The 9,300-nt window shown below is 43.9% G+C and overlaps 1 long non-coding RNA gene across 1 annotated transcript in view; it reads left to right on the top strand.

Annotated features, from left to right (window-relative positions):
• The first annotated feature begins 5,979 nt into the window (after positions 1-5,979).
• The window catches only part of LOC109313790, a 17,095-nt gene continuing 13,774 nt past the window's right edge, over positions 5,980-9,300 (top strand). Inside the window, exon 1 of the long non-coding RNA XR_002102145.1 lies at positions 5,980-8,740. This is a non-coding gene — a long non-coding RNA (uncharacterized LOC109313790). The remainder of the gene's footprint in view (positions 8,741-9,300) is intronic.

The following is a 9,300-nucleotide window of genomic DNA, read 5'->3' on the forward strand; positions in this document are numbered from 1 at the left end:
AAGCAGATCCTGTTGGGAAAATGGGGTATGTTACTTGCATGGAGGGAACCAAAGAGAGCTGCCAAGGTGAGGTTGGTGGGTGATATTTCAGACTGGAGCAGCCCAGTGGTTTATGGAATTAAGGTTAGTTTAATGCCAAATCCTTCCTGGTTTTCAGTTCGAGGAGAAACTCACCTAAATCTGTCCTGTTTCTCCAGTGCTATCACTAAGGTAGCAGGTCCTCACATCAAGGACCTTTGAGACAAGGGCCTCATCTTAGACCCGAGTATGGAAAGCTGCAAATAACGGCTATGTGCAAAGCACAGCACCCACAAGCTGTATAACTACCTCTAATAAAACCTTGCTGATATGACAGCTTGGGCCCTGTGCTAACTTTAGTATTTTTTTATCAGTCTTGGATATGCACCAGTCACAGTCACACACCAACCATCAGCCAGTCTCATTTCAATTCCCAAAGGAAGCAAGGGTTTTTTTGCTTCCAAAAATAAATAAACTGTCCAATACAGTTTATTGAACTAACTGTATAGTTGGGAGAGATGTTAGAGAAGTTTTCAGGCATAAAACCCACCTGCTTCTCACGTATTCTCCAGGCCATCATGGCTACAACTACACTCCAACCCAACCAAAAGGGACAGCCCCTGACAGATTTCCCTCTCCATGGGTAACATGGTGACTGGCACCCCCTGGAAACCATGGATGGATGGGAGAAGGACACTCACTGAATGGCCTCCCATGAAGCCCGCAGTAGAGAAGGCAGTGGGCTAACAGCAAACACACTGTTCCAGGCCCAGATCCTGCAGGTACTGGTCTCCTACTACACTGGGTTTGTACCCAGAGGGCCAGCCCATAGTGGACTGCACACACACAGAAGGGAAGCATTTCTGTAACTCTGGCCAGAACCTGCAAGCTGCACGCGGACCAAACAATGACTGGGCTAGAAATCGTATGATTGGAACTGTGCCTGTCTTGATGACCCCACCAAAGGCTGACTTTTCATGTGCTTTGATGGTCATTCATTGTAAGCAACCCAGAGGTTTCAGGAAGGAGAAGGCACTGGCCTGGTAGACTGGTCTTAGGGTTGGAAACTCTGATGCCAGATCTCCTGGACTTTCTGCATGTGGGAAGGTCACCTTTGGGGGACTGTATGGCTTTTGCCTGAGATCTGTATTGTGAGGGTATTTGAGGCTGGGGCATGTTTTGGCACAGAACTATGCCTTGCCCCCTCCAAAAACCTACTCCATCCTGGCCGTCAAAGAGCTGAACACTAGGCTGAGAGCTAGGCCATGGCATGCTTTTTCTGACTGCCAGGACAGTAAACACTGGAATCAATTCCTGAGGTGGGGTATAGGATCTCCATTACTTGATGTTTTCAGAGCAGGGGAGACAAGTCTGCTGAACGGTTCAGCTATTAAAGGTGATCAAGCCTTGGGGCAGGAGATAGATTAGCTGCCTATTTGAAGCCCCTTTCATCCCTATTCCCTGTGATTCTACTAGTGTCAGGTTGTGAGTGATTTTAGACTGAGCACAACAAGGAACCAAGAAAGCTCAAATCACAGATGCAAAACCCAAACTTCCAAAATCCAAGATGGATCTTGCCACTCCCAGTTCCTCTGCTCTCCACTTTAATACCAACTTAATGACAAAGCCAACACACTATTGTCACCATGTGGTGGCTTTTCCCTGGGGCATTGCTATTGAGGAACCTAGTGCAGAAGGGATAGAAAAGCAGAGGCAAAAATTAAGCCTGGAAACATAGCTGCCTTGAACTTCTATGCTAAGCCCTCTGTCTCCACTAAACAGTAGGCAATTGTGATTTTTAAAAAGGTAACTCCTATTTGGATCTCCAGTCTGGTGCATTATCATAGTCATACAAACTCTCAACAAAGCATCTATTTAAAATGTACTGAATTTTGATTACAGACTTCTCTCTCAGTCTCTCGCAGTCTTTTTTTCTCATTCATTACTTACTGTGTTAAGCTCCCTGACAGTCAAATAAAATCCCACCTCCCTCTCCACCCCCACCCCCGATCCATATGTGTTGTTTGATTCACCCCTGATGTCTAAGCTTGACGAATGAAGGGGAATCTAACAGAAGACAAAGCTGTCAAACTTCTCTAGGCTGTGTTGACTTCCCATCGCCCTTGTGGACCGAGGGGAGACTGATCCATCTGTTTTGGAGTCAGTAGTACAAACAAAAGCAAGGGACAATGGCAGGAAACACTTGAAAGTTCAAATTCTTTCTTTGGTTTCTCTTGGAACAGGAGAACCTACGTAATGTGGCTGGCGGACAATAACATGAAGCCAAGGAGGCTCAAAAATGCTAGAAGAATGTGCTTACGACACAAAACAAAGGCATTTTGGAACAAAAATAGAAAAGGGAAGAAAAAAAACACTTTGGTGTTCCTAGATTTCTTGGATATGGTTTCTTTAGAGTGGAGGACTGCGAATCATTGCACCCATGTGAAGGCTTAGCTAATACGTCTGGTGGAAGAGAATTTTGTGCAATATACAATTGGCTTTTCCCCTAAAATGGCTCAGTATACCCCAAAATAAAAAATCCCCGTCCTCTCTCTGTCTCCTGCGGTCCTAATTATGTTGTGTTATCTTCTGTCACCATCTGCACAGCTAGAGGCAAAACATTCCCATGTTATTCTGAGTTTCTCTTGAAATTCATGCACATGTAAACACAGGAGTTGCATCACAGTTTATCATATATTTGGCTCGGAGCCAGTCTTGGACCAGTTTCCTATACATTGCCTAACAGTGCTCCCTTGGAAAGCTTAGAAGTTACAGGGCCAGGTCCTCCCACTGAAATCACTGGGACATGTTGGAGGAGTGAGGACTACAGGATTGAAATCCTGGGCCAAACAGCTAAGTTATACACTCCTGAGTTTGCTACATACCTGCAAAGGACCAGAGGCAGGGGTGAAACTTCAGGTGGGATACATTACATGGTGCAAGGAGTGCAAAATGCACAGTCCATTGCACATTAAGCATAACTCCCAAGGGACCTGAAGAGAGAGAAGCTCTAGGAAGGAACAGGGTAAACTTGGCCAGCTAGTGCCTCCTTCTTTCTGCTCCACCTGGCCATGACGGTAGCAGAGACTTCCCGGCTCGAGGGGTATAGTAGTTTATTTTTTGCTTTCTGAACCATCCCAGTGCAGCCTTGCCAGCAGTTTTTTGCTAACAAAGGCAGAGTGAAAATGTAGCATGGTAGCCATATCTGATATGTAGACAAATCTGAATTAGGAAACAGAGCACAGACAGATGAGGAAAAGTGAGTGATGGCAGGATAAGGGAGGTCACTGAGGGAGGCCAGGACTGGATCAGATCCCACAGCTGTGGCTTTCCCACTGGTGCACTAGATAATAGCTGTGGCAATGCCTGTGCAAGTGATGGGGATCTGCTTCCAGACTCACCCCAGGTCCCCACAGTAGTCAGGCCCCTCCAGGTCCTTGCCTTCTCCACCTTCCACAATCTGTAAGAAGCAAAGCCTAGCAGCTGGCGTGGGCAAGTTACTAAGGACATGAACAAAAACAGGGCTCACAGGTGCTCAGTGCCTTCCTCTCTGTGTCCCCCAGCTTCCCAATCTGTGATGGGGCCAACACCCACTGTACCTCAGGGGGCTGCAAAGTACTAAGTATGACCTCCAGAGATCAGGACACACATGCCTGCTCTCTGTGCCTAGGCTTCACAGCTGTGCTCTCAGAAATAGTATCATCCAAGACTAAATGAACTTCACTAATGTGTTGTGAGCCTTTAAAGTCAATGAACGCTCCATGCTAGAACAAGGGCAGGGTTGCCCTCACCCAGGTGCCAGCTCTAAGGACACCACTGGGACTTGGGCTTGTTTTGATCATTTCAGACTCAGTCTAGGGAGTAGGCCTCTTTGCACCCAGCTAAGTAAAGATTGAAAAGGCTTTGCCAACAGCGCAGCATCATCCCAGGACACTTACACCAAGCCTCAGAAGCTCCAGCCCAACATCTTTGCTGGGGGAGTGAAAAAGGGGCTTTTAATGGCAGCTTGCTAAACTGCATTGTTCAGTCTCAGAGCTGAGCCTGAGTCTGGGTTCTGCAGCTGCCTCCCACACACACACACATACTCCAGTCGCCATCTGTAAACACCAATCCCACAGATTGGCCTTTCCACCCACTCTGGGCTGCTGCTTAGAGACCCCATGCAATAAAAATGCAGTAAGACTAAATGTTATGACTGATGTTTTTGGCAGGGTTTTCTGCTAAAAACAGACGGGTTATGAACATGTTCCTTTTCCATCTATGTGGTACACAGGGGCTGGATGCTGCAGGCCATGTGTGCGTAAACAGCGGACAGCAGCTGCAACTGCTGTCACAACCGCACGCACAAGTCACCTGCCACTCTCTTGGTCACTGCAGGCTGCTCCTTCCTCAAGGCCCACTCTGGTTTCTGCTGACTTAATGATGAAATTTCCATTAATCAATGGAAGCAGGATTAGGACTTGGTACTTGAGAGAGGACTCCAGTCCTGCTGGTTGGTATTAGCATTTTACCTCATACAGAGCCATCCCAAGAACAAGCTTCCTTGGAGCATGAAGTCTGAATCAGATTAATTCCCTGTGGCTATGTTGGGCTCATGGGAGATCCTGAGGCCATGTTAGATGCATGGGAGAGCCTGGCTCTTGTAATCTAGGGTTTTGGAGCCAGAGCCCAATCACTTCTTAAAAACTGAAAAAAAATGCTGCTCCCTCCACTTCCCCTAGCTAAAGGAGCCCCTTCCATTGGCCCAGTCGTGCACATCAGAGTGCTGGAGCAGGCACACACCCACTGCATGTGAGTGAAGCAGTAAAGTTAAGAGGCTGACACCCCTGCTACAAGTAATATCCCTTTTCAGGGTGTCATCACTACTTTCTGGCTGAAGCCAGAGTTGCAGTTATTTTCATGTCAATTTATAAATACAGCATTCATTGTTGTTAAAGGATTTTCAACATTCTGGAGAGCACGGTAATTTCAGACTCTCCCTGGAGGGTAACAGAAATACATCCCTAACTTATACATACAGGTTCTTAGCCCCTGAAGTACCACACTGGTGAAACATAATGCAAAGGGAAGCCCTTGCAGCTGGGGAGGCACCTTTTCCTGCTGTTGCTGAATATGCCTAGGCATATTCCAGTGACCCCAGACCAGGCCTGCTAAGACACAGCAGGAAGTGCTCTGCCCCTAGTCTGCAAATGGATGTCCAAAAGCTTGAATCAGTGTCCACCACATTCAGCAGCAAAATTCCCAGATTTCCAATGGGAGTAGAGGCAGGCCTTATACGAAGAGGGGTCACAACCTACAGGACTGTTACGGTCTGGGACCCCAGCCTTGACATTGCTTTTGGTGTACAATCTGCAATATTGTCACTGACTTCAAGCTGGGCAAGATCAGGCCCATTGATTCAACCACAGGAGTTCATAAGTAGAAAGGTGCATTAACAGACACATGCACACAGCAGAGACCCCACCTCAGAAGGCTAGGTGCCTACAATCCTGATGTCTCTAGGGGAGTAGCCACAGCAACTAAACTGACCCCCCTCCTAGGCTCAGCCTCTATTAGCTTAGGTACCATTGGTCTACAAAACCAAGTGCTCTACATGGAGCCACAGCACACTGCCTTCCTAACCTACTCCTGGGAGCTTCCCAGCATAGACTTCAGTGAGAGCAAAGGATGCCTAGTAACTCCTAAATCTATGGTTCTCAATTTTTTTAGGCTCAAGGCACCTTGAAAAAATGCCAGCTCTCAGATTTCACTTGTTTTGTTGACTACAGAAAAATAATAAGAGCAATTCTTCGGTTGCAAAAAACGCAGAATTCCCCAACAGGCCAGAATGGTTTTGACATTATGGATTCCTATTTGAAATCCCTGGGGTTTTTGTGTGAATCAGGTTTGCACATCTAACAGTGCTGACATTGGGTGGCACCCTTGAAAGGATCTCAGGGCACCCCAGAGCTGAGAATCACTTTCTTAGATAATGGGATGGAACAAGAAAGTTTCCTTGACACCATGAGTGATACTGGAGGGGACAGAGACAAACCAAAGCTATGGTTAAAAGGAAGACATTGTTTGCTCAGGACTGGAGGAAAAGGGGTTGGCTCAGTATCTTAACCTGAACCAGCTTAATCAGGGTCTAATCAGCACAGAGGGAAGTGCAGCATGGGATTTAAAGACACCGAGTCCTATGTGATCAGACAATGGGAACACAATCCTGCAGCATTTGCAGCTTCAGGATTTATTCCAAGACCTGTTGCTTAAGGACACTTCACAACTTTCGGGTTACTCCAGATGTTGACGGGCTGTGTGGGTGTTCTGATTTCCACTCTTCTAGCTCTAGACAAAAGATAGTAGAATGACTCATGCCTCTGGTCAACAATTTAACCCTCTGCAAATGTGACTGAGTGCTACGCTGTCCCACCAACACAAATCATCAGACCAGCATGACCATACATTCATGTAGAAGAAAATGTGGAAAGAACAACAAGCAAAAAGTCACCCCCTTTTTTTTTTTTTTTTTTTTATAAAAAGATCAATGAAAAATTTATTTATAAATTTCTCACTCTGGGACTACAGGTCTATATCATACACTCAGGAATATGCTGTACTGTACAGACTTTATCCAGTTAGAAATGATCATATAGTGACCCACATACAGCTTCAATATAAGCCTAAAAATTCTTAACATTAATTAACATAATTAAAAAAGGTATTCGCATCTAGAGAAAAATCTACAGAAAAACTCCTTTCTGGAGCAATCTGTGCATCAGCTTCAATGTCTGCTTATTTCACTGACATTATCAATATATTCTTCTTACAAAAATAATAATAATAATTAAACAAAAAACCAAAAAAAAAGTGACTGCCAAAAGGTGACCAGTCATGCACAAAAAGAGCCTCCCCCCAACCTGCCTCTTTTCTTGTACTCCCCATTTTGGCATGAAGGGTCAGCAGCACTATGAGCCAAATGAGGGGGGCGGGGGAAAGAAACCTCATTTAAATTTGAATAAATCAGCATCCCTTTTATTTCTTAGGATAAAAAAAAAAAATATATATATATATATATATGGGGTTTGTGGGGTTGCATAGAAAATTGAAACTATAGGGACTAGGAAGGGCAGCAGCTTTTCAGTAAAATAAAAGTGATGCAAAAATACATCAACTCACAATTTCAGAGCAAACCCCCTTCCCCCAATGTACAATTTCCAAATTCTAATCATGTCTAAAGCTCCAGGAAGCTGAAGAGGAACCATATTTTTCTGAAACTCACTCAGCAATTCACACAAGAGATTCACAGTCTTCATAGGTATTTTATAAAAATATAAATATGGGCTACATTATGTTGTCTTTACAACACTGGACAGAGCTCCCTTTAGAATTGGGCTTATAACCAAGATTTCTTTAAAAAAAAAAAAAAAAAAAAAATCCATCTAGATCTTGGCTTTAAAATACAATTACTTTTTTAATATTATGTCATAAATGTTATGACATTTCATTGTGGCAAATCCATTTATTTAAAAAAAATGTGCAACCATCTGGTAACTACAATAAACCTCACTAGAAAAGATATTGTTCCCCCCTATAACTATAAAACAGAAGCACCAGCAAAAGTGCTTAACACCAGCTTCAATGCTCACAGAGAAAGTCTGCCAACTAAGCAGTTCCTTGTAAATTACAGCATTAAAAATTGACACTTTCAAGAAGGTCTTAAAAAAAATCTGGAGCTCTTTAATCATATAAAATTGCTTTAAGAGAAAAAAAACTGCAGGTGAAACCATCATAGACAAAGCAGAATATTCAGTGCAATGGAGAAAAAAAAAAAAACCACATGGCAGACTCAAGTTTTTAGTTTTAAAGACAAGAAAAAAATGCATATTTTCCCAAACCATATTTTTGAACCACTCACAAACAGCTTCAGTCAAAAACCAGGCTCACAAACTTCACCCACAAATATATACATACACGATAAATAGTTAAGACACAACCAAAAAACAGCAGATAACTATTTTTTTTAAATTGTAATGGTTTGGATAAGGAAAATAAGAAAAAAGCAAGAAGATGGCAGTGATAAAGGGCTTTTTTTTTAGTGCAGACAAATGTACAGGGATAAGAGACCAGCTGTAGAAAGGAGGCTTCTGAAATTTTCTGCATTTTTAATTGGATCTTCTTGTGCCATGGCAAAAAAAGCAGCATTGCAATTATACGTGCAGTCACTTCAAAATGCAATTGAAGATGATCTCCCCTCTTCTTTTTCCTCCCCTTCTCTGTGTGTGTGTGTGTGTGTGTGTATATATATATAAAAATCAATGTCAGATGAATCATTCTGCATTGAGAAGTGTTATCCAAGTTTCACCAATAAAAAAAAAAAGAAAAAAAAAGAAAAGAAAAACCTTCCCAAAACTATTTCTCAGTAGTTTTCAGTTATTCTTGACATTTTCTTTCCTAGACAGCAGGGGGCGCTCACGCTCCTTTTCTGTGCAAAAGCAAATCCTCTGCCTCTAGAATGCATTTTATGTCACTTTTAAAATAAAATTTAAAAAAATAAAATAAAATGAGGATTTGCTAACCCCGCCAGCACTATAGGTTAAAAAAACAAACACACACAAAAATAAAGATTAGATGTCTTTCCTGTCATCTTCAGGATGGCAAATGGATTCAAGGCACAGGGTGCCTGCTGGAGCACGCACCCAGAATAAAATTCAAAGTAACAAAACAAAAAAGAGAGGGGGGGGTGATCTGTCCCATTCCAACATAGATGGGGGAATGGGGCTAAACGACGGGAGGAGGATGCAAGGGAGAAACCCTCTGATGCTGTGTCGGGGAGGCAGAGGTGTGGGACAGCCCCCCAGCCCCCTCCCCCCCCTTCAACCAGCAGCAGGACCGAATGAATCGCTTTGCTCCTGTGAGTTTCAACCTTGCATGGAGGGGAAGTGAAATGAAAAGAAATCAAAAATTAAAAAAAAGCACCGATTGGTTTCCCACCAAGTAACATTTTGTTGGGGGGAGGAAATCGAGGCCGAAATCAGCTCATTTCTGAGCCAGAAAGACTTTAAAATGAGGGCCAGACCCCAGGGAGCAGCCCGCTAGCACAGGCATCACATGACAGGGACAGGGACAGGGTCAGGGACAGGGACAGGGACGAGGGGAGGGGGTTACAGAGGTGTCTGGGGATTAAAAGAAGGAAGGGAGGTGGGGGAAAGATGTGAGTGCATTTTAAAGCATCTGCCCAGCGGTCTGACCCAGACGGTGAATACTGCGAGCGCGGCCGAGGTAGATGGCAAAAAATAAAAA

The sequence above is a fragment of the Crocodylus porosus genome, unplaced genomic scaffold (assembly GCF_001723895.1).
Source record: "Crocodylus porosus isolate Cpor-Errol unplaced genomic scaffold, CroPor_comp1, whole genome shotgun sequence".
In the NCBI taxonomy this organism is placed as follows: Eukaryota; Metazoa; Chordata; order Crocodylia; family Crocodylidae; genus Crocodylus; species Crocodylus porosus.